Below are 14,403 nucleotides of genomic sequence, written 5' to 3'. Positions count from 1 at the left end.
AGAGAGAGAGAGAGAGAGAGAGAGAGAGAGAGAGAGAGAGAGAGAGAACTTTGGGAATAATGTGTGTGTGTGTGTGTATCCATGAATTTATAAATGTATATATGTATAAGGCCCAACAATCTCATGAAATAGCACCTGTTCATTTTGCAAGGAAACCAAGGTACAGAAAAGTTATTGAGCTCAAGGGCAAGGAAGCTTAACCTTGGTACTTCATTCCAGAGCCCCAGACGCTCACCGCTCCCTTACAAGATTTCTCTTTCAGTGTGATTTTAAGCCACCCTCTTCTGACTATTCAACCCCAAATGGATCCAGGTATCCTCCCAAGAATAACATATGCTCTTTTTTCTTAAAGAAAACTGTGTCACTTGCTGTGGTGTTGCCTATGACCCTTACCCTAGCTCCTTGCTCCTCTTCCTGACTCTCAGCTCCAGAGGTGCTCTTTCCTGCTAGCTAATCCTTGGTGGCCAAGGCCTCTGCTTGCCAAGTCAAGCACATGTCTGTGGGAGGAGTTTTGGCCTCCCCCCACCACCAGTCATTGGGGTTGGTGAGGGTGCCTCTGTTGGTTAATAATGCCAACAGGTCAGAGGCAAGAAAGCATGACCTGCATTTAAAACTGTATCTTCCTGTTACCCCTACTATAAAGGATACCACATGGGGGGTGGGGGTAGTGTCCCTACCCCAGCTCCTGGCTTGCAGTCCTCTTTAACCTTTTCTCTCAAGGCTGGGTACCTTCATACTAGAAGTTAGGGGACTGAGTACTGTGAACACTCATGTTGTAGGGTGAGTGATTACTTTTTAAAAGCTAGAATCTTGTTTTTTCTCCTCCTACTTGTCCTCTCTCTGGTTCCCTTCTTCCTTCCCAGGGCTTCCAGGAGTCCAGAGCCCCACTCTGAAAGCTTCCCACTATTCCTAGAACCCAGGTACTCTCCCCATAGTTACAGCTCTGTGTTGACTCTAGTGTTGGTAGCATTGTGCTGGTGGGTGGGGGTAGGAGTTTTTTCATTACACTTTCAGTTCCCACTTTCTTTGTTAGAAAAAAATATCTAACCATGTTTAAATAAATCTGTCTCTTATGACACAAAAGGCCACGTTCACCTCCTACTTTGAAGCCCTTTCTTGCAAGTGACTAGCTGCTTCAGGGGAAGGGGGGAGAGAGATTGGGATGCATTGTTAGTGAATAAAAAGGGTCAGGAGCCTCCAGCAATTTTGGCCTACCCAACAGCATGATATACAGCCAACCTAATTCTACTTTGGAGCCTCCATCTCTGTCTAAAATGAATGGTTTGATTTGGTTTTGGCGATCATCCAGATTGCTGGCAACTCCTTAAGTCCGTAGTAAGATACAACCTGATGTGAGGCTCAGACACATCCTTACCAAGGCTCCCACAGGTGTGCAAAAGTTCTTTCCCCTGTCTCTGGGGAGTTTTCCACAGACAGAAGATGCAAATGTTCTTACACAAATGGCTTACAAAGACACAAGCCAAACAAGACAGATGACAAGAAGCTGTAGGAATGAATGGGCAGATCTCTGGTCTAGACCAACTTAGGTCGGTGCAAATAAAGTGACCTGGAGACTCTTACTCCACCACCTGCTGGACCCTTTGGCCAGGTCATCATAACATAACTCATGGATGGCCCCAAGTCACATAGAAAGGGTCTTGGAAGTCATCCCATCTCCCACCTAAGTGTAAGAATTGGCATAACTCCTATTATTTCTAATAGACAGTTCTTGACATTATTCCAGACCCTGAATAAGATTAAAGCAGCAGTAGAAATGCACAGAAGAGTGTACTCCTCAAAGCCAAATAAAGAGAATACGATTTAGAATCGTTTGGCATGGCATTGAACAAGACCTACCTGGCAACCAGTTCTCAAAAATCGTTGTGCTGAGGGGGAAAACTCAGACCCTTAGCCTCTACTGTAGGGTATGCAGCTTATGGTCTCATCCTTCCATCCGCTCCAGTCTTGCCCTGCAGGGCAACATCTGAGCTCTTCCAAAGGTCTCTAGTCACACTTTCTCTCCTGTCTGAACATGCCAGGGGTTCTAAGGAAACGAAACTTAAAGGAAAACAAAATCCCCTATGATCTCGTGCACTGAATGCTTTCATTTTCATTCATCCGAAGGGTGTTTCCCTCAGCTCTAGTTATCTGGTCTTCTTCTCAGAGAGAGGACAAGAAGCATCTACGTTTGGAAAAGGATGTTGTATAAGTCTTGCCTAGATGACTCGGGGCACACAATATTTGATTTGGAGTTTCTTTCTATCTGCACTTTCTCTGGGTACAGAGAGGGTAGTCTCTTTTGCTCTGTGGCTGGAAATCTTGCTTATTTCCAACACAAGATGGCGATAGCACACAGGCAACGGTTTTCCTGATAGGAGGAAAAGCAGAAGAGGAGGCCAAGCCGCAAGCACAGTCTTTCTAATAAGCCAGAGGATGCCTGTGGTTTTGGATGGACAGGCCTAGCTTTTTGTCAAGGCCATGCCCAAATGACTCTGCTGTCCAGGTTGCTTTCTCCAGGATGATGGGGATAATAAATCTAATGTGTACTTAAAAGTAAAGGTTTAACAACTTAAACTAGAAGTCGCTTCAAAACAGCTAGGTGGTCAGAAACAATCTTAGAATCAGAGGTTGGTGGTCAAGAGCATTTGCTGGGTTACTATGATCAAAGGCGATGAGTCTTATACTCTGACATAGGATGTGTCTTAACCACTTCGTGCCAAAGTAGACTCAGGTAGTAAGATTGCTTTAATGTACAATGGAGTCATTTGGAGATTCTTTGATAGTTCGCTGTTTGATCTAAAACCACCAACCAAGTTCTGATACCTTAACATCTGAGGACAAAGCTGGTATTAGAAAGGAGTTTGCCAGTCCTCAGTCTCCCTCCCTAATCCTATATGAACAAGTCCCCCCCACACACACACACCCAATCTGTTTAAACTCTTTCAGACATTAAAACTGTCCACTCAGAGAAGCAAGTAGCCCACTGAGTTTCTAGATGTTTCCAAGAGTTAGAATGTTCTTCCTTAGAGCCAAAGTGTGCCTGCTTTACTATAACATGTTATGTTCTTGCCAACAGGGACATGTTTATTGCTGTGTTTCTATGATTGGGGCCAAAATATGATTTATGCCACGCTGATTTTTCTTTGGAACTATTGGTCAACTAAAACTCTGATGTCATTCATGTGACTGTCCTGACAAGAACTGTTCCCATTGCTGTATGTGAAATTCACTGGGAGTATGTGTGTGTGTGTGTGTGTGTGTGTGTGTGTGTGTGTGTATGTGTGTGTGTGTGTGTGTGTGTGTGTGTGTGTGTGTGATGTAGGTTATGCATGAGCATGCGTGTGTGGAGGCCAGAGATCAATACTGAGTATATTCTTCTCTTGCTCTCTAGTTTATTTTTGAGACAAGGTTTCTTGTTAAACCTGGAGTTCACAGATTCAGCCAGGCTAGCTGGTCAGTAAGCTACAGAATCACCCTCTTCAGCCTCCGAGGGCTCAGGTTACAGACCTGTGCCACCACATTCAAATGCTTCGGATCCACACTCAGAGCCTTACACAGTAAGCCTTTTCCTCACTCAGTCGTTTCGAAACCAGTATGATTCACTTCAAAAACCAAAATACAAGAGTCAAGCCTGATGTGATCATAAGGTTTTAAGTTGTGGAACTTACCAAGAACCAGATATTCGGGATACAAAAGTCTGTTCTTTCCCTCACACACCCATCCTGTTTGTAATCTTGAACAAAAGACTTAATTATTTCAAACTTTCTCTAAAATGGAGAGAGATAGTATTGCTACCTTACAAGTTAAATGTGATACAAGTTAGGCTGCTTACAAGTTAAATGTGATAATTATTTAGAAAAAAGACTATTTCCCATCATTCATAGCACCTACTAAGTGATCGATAACCATTTGTTACTGTTATTAGTTATCTGCTTAGCCCTCATGGCGGCCGTTCTCCTTTGTGTCATAAGAAAATCTGGTGATTATCTTCTGTAAGACAAAAAAAAATTTTTTTTCTCCTGAAAGTGTAAAAGAGAACGCACGCCCCCACCAGTTTCCCTTCAGGCCGCTCCACACACTAATCAGCACTCTGCAGGTGTAAGTCCCAACCCAGCCTCGCCTGTCCTCATGGCCAGCAGCCAGTTCCTGTCTTATCACACTGCAATTATGATGGGTCTTGCCAAAGGCCAGGCTGAAAGCAAGGATAGTTTTGATGTCTCTTCTCTCTACCAATCTAATATCCCTATCAAAAAAGGAATAAATGAAGACATGTTTTGTTTCAAAGATTTGGGGCTGGCTCGGAGTGATCTCGGCTTTTCTAAAGACGTACAAAGAGTCTACTTAATAGTCTGTTCAGTTGATGGGTTAAAAGTGGTGAAATTGTGGGTTATTTCCCCTTCGTTTCTATTATTATAATAATGTTTGTGGCGTAAATAGCTTTTTAAAATTCTGTTCTAGAATTCTGCCAGGAGTAATTGTCGGGCTGACTGGCTTATAGTTTTTATAATATGCCCCTTCCCCCCTTTTGAAAACAGGGACAACTTTGTCCTTCTCTTGTCTGCTAACAGTTCTCCCATTCTCCATGCTTTTTCAAAGGTTATTGACAATGGTTCTGAGAGTTCTTTGAACAACCTGGGACGTGATTTGTCTAAGTCTGGAGATTTGAATTTATTAAGGGGGGTGAAAAGCGCGCCACACTGGTTTCCAGCCCTGGCTTTGCCATTTGCTATCCCAGAGAGCACAGGCAGCTTTTGATTTTGTGTTAGTCTGCTTTGGCCCCATCTGTGAAATAAGGCTTTTGGAGCAGATGAAGTGGAAGGTCACATCAAGGTCTAATGGCTTCTGTGTCCTGAGTCAGCAAACATTTTCCTACTAACTTTTCTTACTCGTCTTGGCTCTCAATGTCCTCTCAATAGATTTTTTTCCCTCTCCTCTTTTATTCTGAGCGCCTATTATTTTATAGTCATTTGTTTATTTATTTTGAACGTGTTTGTGTGTGTGTGTGTGTGTGTGTGTGTGTGTGTGTGTGCTAACATGCCACACAGCAAGGCTTTGGAGGTCGGATGACAACTTGTGGAAGTCAATCTTTCCTTCTACCATGTGGGTTCAGGGACTGAACCTAGAGAATCAGGCTTGGTGGCAAGCTCCTGCCGATCCACCTCAACAACCCTGCATACCATTTGATTTAGAATGCAGATACGATACCTTACTTGGCACTTGGGGACCATATAAATTTGGACACCGTGATTCATTACAATTGTTTCTTCTATTACTCTGGAGGACAAAACCTTGCATCACTCCCTGGATATGGGTGTCCTATGCATGGTACTTTTGCTAGGTTCAACTCCCTAAGGTGGCCTTTCTCAGCAGCTGTATCTCTCAGCCAGATACAAACCCTGTGCTCAGGCCCCACTGAATTCTAATCCTCCTATAGGAGAAGTTGTGTAGCCATCCTGAGCTGCAGCACTCATTCTCCTTACCCCACATGTCTGTGCTCCATGAACATCCCTGATAACTGATCAGACTACCTTGTGCCAGTTGGGTGTGGATGCTCTACAGGATTTTCCCCTTATAGATTCACATGTCTGAGACCTGTCCTTCTGCCTTTCCCCTCCTCAGAGATGATCAGTGTTCTGGGTGACACACAATAAATCCTTGGAGGAACATGGCATGAATTTGAAGGCACTAGTAGGATTTTTTTCCTCCTAATCGGAATGTTTGAGTGATTAAGGCATAGAAGGTTTTGTATCTTTCATCTTAGGGTTGATAGAAAGTAGAGCCAGGGCAATATGACTTAAGACTTCAAAGAAACAAAGAAACAAAATCATCCTATCTGGAGACAAGGAAAGGATTTTAGTATACAAGAGAAAGCAAATATCAAGTTGAGTCACTGCCCTCCCTATGAGATGAACCCGAGAAGAGTTCCAGAATATGCAGAAATGTGAACAGGTTCAGGGCTGAGTCTAACTCAATGGAAGTTCACCCAGCTTAGCCTTCCTGTAGGGTCAAAGCAGTTTGATGGATCATCTTCTCCCCACCCACCCCCTTCTTCTCAGACCCAGGCATCAAACCTGAACCTTACGCACAACAAGCAAGCACTCTCTCCACTGTCCTGAATACCTAACATCATAGTAGCTTCAATCTGTAGACTGAAGGCCAAACATATATTTTATTCAGTGAGTAGTGTTTTAGTTGGTTATTCATATTTTATTTAATGAGTGGTGCTTTAGTTGGTTATTCATATTTTATTTAGTGAGTGGTGCTTTAGTTAGTTGAATCATCAGGGTCTCTCATGCATCTCTGTCCTCCCATGAATTCGTCGTGTAGCCAAGGATGCCCTTGTACTTGTGACCCTCCTCCCTCTCTCGTGCTGGGACTGTAGGCATATGCCATCACTACCGGCGTTATACAGTGCTGCAGATCCAGCCAAGGCTTCGTGTATTCTGAAGCAGCAGTCTGTCTCATGAGCTACATCCCTAAACCCCTACTTACAATTACTAATAAGGAGAAATGACTTTCCAGTGTCCTATATTATACCTTGTATAACTCCCAGCGAACATGGAAAGTATAAACATATTAATGAGCAGAAAGGGGAAATGACCACCACCTCCGTAACATTCATAAGGTTACAGCTTATCTAAGTCAGCTTTAATTTTTTTCTAATTCCTTTACATTGTTATTTTTTTTTGAGCGTTTTGCATGCACACAGGCTTGCATGTGCATCAGCTGTGCTTCAGAGGTTCAGAAGACACTGGACCTCTTGGAACCGGAGTTACAGATGGCTGTATGCTACCATGCAGGTGCTGGGGACCAAATCAGGGTACTCTGCAAGAGCATCAGGTACTCTTAAAAGCTGAGTCACCTCTTCAGCCCCTGTGAGGACTCTGAACATTTAGGCTCCCGCCACTGCTGTAACTTTACCTGGGAAATGACGGTCCATAAGACTAGCACGGTGGGTGGGTGGGGTGTAGCAGGTAGTGTTGCTCAGTGGTAGGGTACTTGTGTGACTGATGGCGTTAGGCCCTGAGTCCAGCTCCCAGAACCAGAAAAAGAAAACTCTCGCCCACAAGAAAAATAAAGGATTGCAAAAAATTCAACTACGGGGGCTGTGACGGTTGCTGATCTTGCCGAGGATCCAAGTTTGATTTGCAGCATCTACGTGGTGGCTCACAACCATCTCAGTTTCAGGGAATCTAATGCTCTATATGCAGGCAAATCAGCCATACACATAAAATAATGTTGTTGTTTTTTTTAAATCAGCTAAAAAAAAAATAAAAACCCAAGACCTCAAAACCAAAACCCAAAAAACAAAATAACAAAAACAAAAGAACCCCAAAAAAACAAAAGACCCTGTAAAGATCCAGAGACCTGGACACAAAATGTTAGTAGCATTAGGGCAGAGACAAGCAAACAGGTCATACCTTTCTGGAGCCTTTTGCATCCTTTATGACCAGGACTGGCTGCCACTAAAATGTAAGAGAAAATGATTTGTTACTGTGAGGAGTGTCCTACCCAGCTTCTTTTTATTCCAGGGACTTCCATCCACGTACAAGAATAGAGAATGGATACAGGAGTAGCCTTCAAGGCTTGTCTCCAGCTACCCACAGCACCAGCACCTGACGACCAAGCCATCAAATACACAGACTTGTCAAGGACATTTCCTATTCAGCCGTAGAGCAGCAGAGCTATTGAGAGGCGATGGAACCTTCGAGGGGTGGCCTAGTAAGAGGATTTTTAGATCCAGGGGGCTTGAGGGAGGTTGGGGCTGAATCCTTGAGGGAGGTCGCAGAACCCCAGCCGGTGAAGTCCGGCTCGCCAGCCGTGAACAGAGGTTTTACTCTGGTACAGGTTCTTCCGCGGTGTCCAAAACACTAGGGAACCCATCAGGAACCAGCATCCCCGGAACTGTGAGCCAAAACGAACCTCCTTTCTTCTGAGTTCATTCTCTCAGGTGTCTGTGATAGCTTCAGAAAGCTGAGCCGCTTCCGGTCAAAACAAAATAGCAACCTCATTAAATCGCAGCAGACACTTTCATCTCCATAGCAACAGGCATCTGAGGAGTAGGATTCGGACTGAACCCAGTGCCGCTTTCCAGCTCTGGGTCTCCAATCTACGACTATTTCTAGGGCTTCATTTCTATATTTAAAAAATCTAGCTGATAAATACTAGTTCGCCTTAAACAGTAACTGGGATAAGCCATGCCAAGCATATGGGCTGATGGCTGGCACATGTCAGATATTGAACAATATCTGTTTTATGACACAAAAAGGTATTTTCCCCAAGTGAATGTCTGATTTTTAAAATTCCATTTCCTAAACTTTAAGCATGAATCAATACATCTACAAATAAGTAACCAAATAAAATGTATATATCCTTAAAAATAGAAAAATGGGATTCAGACTGTCCCACTTTCATGGCGCAGGCGGTGGGCACCGCTAGAATGAACAAATACATGATGGAGATATGGGAAAGACAGGAAACCCATGGGGATACCTACGTGTACTGTGGAGATAGGCAGAATGGAAGCCGAGACAGGGTATAACAGCGGTGAGAACCAGGCTTATGTGAGTGTCCTGCACTGTCATCTAAGGCCATGGTGATGTCTGGATCTGTGCTCCCACCAAGGGCCATGTCTGGGGCTGAGGCCCAGGGTCTGTGTCGATGTCTATGGCTCATCTTGTACCAGAGGCCATGTGGATGTCATGGTTTGCACTGGCCCCCTCAACCCAACCCCCACCCTCACCCAAAAAAAGCAGCCTAAACAGGAAGCCATCAAAGGGAACTACTATAAAGTGTGATAAGGTTGCTCTTATCCTTATCTGAGGTGTGATAACAAAGTAAGCGCTCTGCCATTGATGGCTTCTGGTGAGAGCACGGAGGGGGACGGTTCAGCTCTCTTTCAGTCTGACCATGCTCCAGAGAATATGCAGATGACACAAACTGAACCTGTTTTTGGTTTTGCTTTGGTTTTTTTTTCTTTTTTTTGGGGGGGGGGGGAGGGGGAGAGGGAAGAGGCCACAAGAGTCCAGGGCAGATTTGGAAGTACTGGGAAATGAGTGGGATTGGGGTGTATGATATGAAATCCCCAAAGAATCAATACAAATATTATGCTTTTGAAAGATCCCCCTCCAGAGTTCAAAACAAACAAACAAACAACATGTTATTGGCACTGTAGCTCTGAGGACTTGGTAGACTTAGTCTAAGGCTATGAAGGAGGTCAACAGTGGGGAAAGTAAGATGAAGGATGCTGGGGGAAAGGTTTGGCCTCTGAGAGTTCAAACAGGTTTTTATTTGGTGAGTCCAAGGAAACATATCAGAGCCCATGGCACAGTGATCTGTTACTCCTCAACACATCAGACCGTCCCTGAAGTCACTGACACCACGAGATCCAAGTATCTAACACCAACTAGGCTGGTGCATGCTCAAGTCTCAGAGAACCATCCAGACTTTGTGAACCTCAAAAGTTCATAAGAAGCAAAGGATACAAAAAAGATTTGATAGCTACATTCTACTTCGGTGTCTTCCAAGCCACCAGAAGTGCCCACCCTGGCAGACGTGTATGTGCGCGTGTGTGTGTGTGTGTGTGTGTGTGTGTGTGTGTGTATTTTTAAGATACAATGTCTCACCTTCCCATTCCATACTGTACAAAGTCTTTCAAAGAGTCAACAAAACAAATGAAAGTTCTAGAAACATCCCTTGGCCTGTCACATGGAGTTTACAGTTGTGCTTCAAGGAAAATCTGGACAGAAGACCCAAGAAGAACAGATCCATTGCCCAAGTGCTTGCTCGTTCTTCTCTGTGGGTCCTTTTCCTGATGGTACCCTGGACTTCCTTGGGATTGTTTCCTTGTTTGTTAGGATCACTGTGTGCTTTTCTTTTGTGTCATGGGAACACAACTGAACTATGTAAGACCTTAGACCCACTTCCTGTCCTTACTTCCTTCCATTACATCTCAAGCCCCTGCCCCAAATCCTTCACTGCTTCCGTTCTCTACAAATCACGGCTCTTTCTCTAAATCTCATGATGGTTCTAAGACTTACTCCCCACTGGGCCTCCCTAAGTAGATGGCTTTTTACCCATGTTTTGTTTTTGGATTTTTTTCTTCTTCTTTAGATTTAATTTTGTTTTTATGTGTATTATTTGAACGTATGACTATGCAGCATACAGTATCTGCTGAAACCAGAAGATGGTATCAGATTGTCTGGGACTGGAGTTATGGATGGTTGTGAGCCATCATGTTGGTACTGGGATTTGAACCTGGGTTCCCTACAAAAGGAGAGAGTGCTTTTAACTGCTGAGCTATCACTCCAGCCATGGGTGCTGGGATCTGAGCTCCTCCCCTCTGATGAAGCAGTAAATGCTCTTCAGCACTGCGCCATCTCTCCTACTGTCTTCTCACAGCTTTGTCCTTTGGGACACGCTCTGCATCCTATTCTTCCACACAGGTACAGTTTTCACTTTTTTGTGGGACACAAAGGGGTAAGGACTCATAAATCCAATGCCTTATATCTGTCTTTACTGCCTCTTTCACTTCTATGTGTGTGCACTTGTAAGTGTGCATGTGTGCACACATACACAACACACATATATACACATAAGGTGTGTGGGGTGTTACTATGAGCAACAACCCGACAAAAGCAACATAAGGGTGTAGGGGTGATATTTAGAAAACGGCGCCCAGTCCGGCTTCTTCCCGGGCAGCCACCATGTTCCCACTGCTCCTCGGCTCTGACTGGGGCTCCCGCTAGCTAGTTGCACAGGCCCTGGAACCCACGAGACGCCAGCGTGGGGGATGGCTCTGCCAATCCACCACACTGCATCCACAAAGCTCGGCTGAACCACAGACAATATCTGCCATCTTCTCAGTACCTGTAGAAATGAGACTCTTAAGCTTAATAGTTATCTAAAGGATTTATATGTTTAGAAATGCTCAATCAACAAGATGCACACACAATTAGAGTTGTTACCCAATATCTAACCTTTTGATAGAAGCTGGTACCCGGGACAGCTTTCGACCCATTGTGGTTCTCCATAGCTGATAGCCTCCTTCGTCTCCTTCCCTTCCTCTCTTTCTCTCCTCCCCTTTCTCTTTTTCTCCCCTCCCCTTCCTCTCTTCTTCTCCCAGCTCCACCTCCTCTTCTACTGCCTAATCACCAAGCTCCACTGTGAATACAGTGTAGCAGAATAAATATCCTGCTACATAAGGGTGCACATTTTTATTTTGTCCAGTGGTCTCAGAGATTTCATTCATCATGGGCTACTTGAACAGTTGTGTCAGTGGGAGCATGTGGGGGAAGGGGAGGCTTTTCCATTGAATTTCCCAAGGAAGAAAGCCAGAACCAGAAATACACAGCCTTCAAAGTCTAACCACTAGTGATCAACTTTTTCAAGTCAGGCCCCACCTTCTTCTTTCTATTTGTTTGGTTTTATTTTTGCAGTGTGTGTGTGTGTGTGTGTGTGTATACCTATATGAGTTTATGTGTATCAAGTTCATATAAGTGCCCATGGAAGCCAGAAGATGGTGTCATACCAGCCAGAAGATGGTGTCATACCCCCTAGAATTGAAGTTACAGGTAAGTAAGATCCCTGATGTAGGTTCTACAAACCAAACCCATATCTTCTGTTAGAGCAGTAAGTGTTCTTAACCACTGTGTCACCGCTCCAGTTCCCAGTTCTTCTATAGGCTCTATAGTACTTAAAATAGTACACAGTACTTAAAATAGTTAAGTCCTTCTGGTTCTGGCTTTCTTCCTTTGGTAATTCAATGGACAAGCCCCCACACATGTTCCCACTGATACAACCTGTTCTAGTAGCCATGATGAACTGAAATCTCTGAAATAGCTGGTTTCTGAGCATATAAAACACAAGCCTGTAGAAAACATTTCAGTTCAAACCATTACATTCCACCCCCACCCTCCATGACCCACATGTATCTGGTAATTTAAAACCACATTTAGTTCACCTTCAAGAGGGGCAGAAGTCTTCCCAGTTCCAACCTTGCTAAAAAGCCCAGAGACTCTACTGAATGTGGCGTGAACGTCCCCAGTTCTGTTCCTAACTGAGTCCTTGTCCCATCTGAAACCTCAAGAACGCTCTTTACTGCCCAGATTTCGATTGGCACTCTGATCTGCTGAAGTCCACCAGAACCACCTAGGAAACCTGAGCACAGCGTCCCAACCCTGTCTTCCAGCCTCTTTACTCACATGCAGGTCCTGTGTAGTAAAGACGTTTGTCTATCTGCTCATGTTCCATCAAGATCTTACTATCAAAATCACTTGAGTTGCCCAAGTCACCATTGCCTAGTTGCATTCGATAGTGGACACAGAATAAAAAGGTATCCAGCAAGGCATCATAGATATCAGAGAATGAACAAATAAACAGTGTTTCCCTTTGCCTGGCTTCTCAGATTCTGCCCGTCCTCTCCATCCTACAGAGCTCCATTTTACTCTTACCTGTTCAGGAGTTGACAGTAAATGCTCTCTTTGCTGGTAGCCTGCCATCCCAGAATCCACTCTTAGAGGTTCTATGGCCTCCGGTGGTATTCTCATTAGGCTCTGTGGTTTGAGAACACAGTGCTGAAAGTGGATACATCATTGGGAATGAAGGGGCCAGAGATGAGCTGAGGAAATGAAGTCCAGTCATTTCAGAACCTCTCAAGTTTCTGGGCTGCCATTTTCTTGGGGGAAATAACAAAGTTAACCTCAGTGGTCATATAGTTGACTTTTTCTGTCCTTGCTTTCTTCTTTTCTATAAGGCTGAAGGCTTTGTCCTGGAAACCAGGGAAAGTTAGGAGTCGTCCATGGGAATTGGAGAAGCAGCACTCCAAACTCAGATGTCTGTCAAAGCCCAACAGGGAATGTAATGAACAAAAACATTGGAGAATGTTAGCAGCTGGAGTGAGCCTACTCTCTGAAGGGGCTGAGCACGATGTTAAAGGTTCCTACCAAGCAAAAATGTGTGGGTCCGGAGATGTTCAAAAGAAGCTATCAAGTAAAATCTGAATTCTTAAGTGATCACAGTGATTCTCATTTCTGGGCTGACTGGTGCCATAAGTTGCCTATTAGCCACCTGCAAGAGTGAATGTTCCAATCATGCTGCCTGGGCCTGACTCCTGCCTATAGTAGGTACTGTGTTTCTAGCAAAGCTATCAAAAGTCACTGAACCTGTGCTTTGTTCCTCCTTTAAAATCAGAACAGAGCTTCAAGGATTGATCCAAAGATGATGCAGTCGGAAACCTAGCTCTAGTTTCCTTCTTCCTCTGGTCTCCCCCCTCACCCCTCTTTCTTCTTGTACAATACGCTGAAACTAACCCTTCATCCACATCCTTGTTTAAGGCAGCTTTCTTTTTTTTAAATCACTTTTCACAGTTTTCTGGGGAATTTGAGCACGTTCATCCTAAAAGGCACAATGCTCGGCCAGCTGCTAACCTGACTCCACTTGGAGTTTCTTTGTCTTCTTACTGATGTATTCTTCCAAAGAGCATAGTAGCCATATTAAAGAAACAACTTTTCTAAAATTAAATTCTGGCCATGCATTCACCAGTGATCCTGACTTGAAAGTGAAGAGACGCTCTCCAGAACCAGCTCTCAAAGGGGTTCAAAGGGGAAAGGGGGAAACATAGCTAAAGGAAAAAGGGAAGTGTCCCAGGCCTGTAACATTGCAAGGCTGGGGCTCAAAACAAGCCTGAGACTTGTAGAAACTGCCCAGTGACAGCAAGAGCAACCTTGTGTAAGTGTGTTGGGAACAGGAAGAAGCAGGAAGAGCCAGGGCCAGTGCTAGAAGCAGATGGTGTAATGTTAGCAGATGACAGACAAACAGAGTTACCCAAGACCTACCTAGCTTCCATCAACTCTGTCTTCAAGAAGAATGTTCCAGGAGGAAAGGGTGGTATAAATACGGGGAAGAAGAGCAGCCCTAGGTGTGAAGCTTCATGAAAAACGAATACCCACCTTGGATCTAAGGCAGATTCCTGGGAATGGAAAGAACTCAGAGATTTAATCACAGAGCCATCGTCAGGAATTTTCCAGGAGTCTTGGTTTTCGTGCCAAAGGATTAGTGATGGGCAACTCTCCGAGCTGTTGAAAGAGAGGAATGTGTAGGTTAGTGGAATGCTGCACTGCACAGCTCAGCTTAGCTTAGCTTTGATCCACAGCAAACTCTAACCTGCATTATTAAAGAGATTGTAATCACTTAGCAAAGGAAGTGGTGATCTCCAGCAGCCAGGGCAAGCGATGTAGAACAAACCACACCATGCTATCATCGTCTCATGTTTTTCTCCTTTGAAAGATATCCAAAACTCACAGGGTTGTTTTTAGCGAGTCTCTCAGCAAGGCTGTGGACAACACATTTTATAAGCTGGATAGCTAGAGACTGAAGAACCTACTCGTTGAAGATGTTGTTGGA

At 44.3% G+C, this 14,403-nt stretch overlaps 1 protein-coding gene across 2 annotated transcripts in view; it reads right to left on the bottom strand.

Moving 5' to 3' along the window:
* Parp11 (poly(ADP-ribose) polymerase family member 11) overlaps window positions 1-7,706 on the bottom strand; it is a 54,745-nt gene extending 47,039 nt beyond the window's left edge. Inside the window, exon 1 of one of the 2 annotated variants that reach the window (XM_028754384.1) lies at window positions 7,422-7,706. The gene's annotated coding sequence lies outside the window, so the exon portion shown is untranslated. Of the gene's footprint in view, window positions 1-1,857; window positions 1,991-7,421 lie in introns of those variants that run through there. The other variant, XM_028754383.1, reaches the window with a different exon arrangement.
* Window positions 7,707-14,403: the final 6,697 nt, after the last annotated feature.

Source organism: Grammomys surdaster, unplaced genomic scaffold (genome assembly GCF_004785775.1).
Source record: "Grammomys surdaster isolate TR1022 unplaced genomic scaffold, NIH_TR_1.0 126013, whole genome shotgun sequence".
Classification (NCBI taxonomy): Eukaryota; Metazoa; Chordata; class Mammalia; order Rodentia; family Muridae; genus Grammomys; species Grammomys surdaster.
Note: the sequence above shows the minus strand (reverse complement) of the source record. Positions and strands in the feature narration are given on the sequence as shown.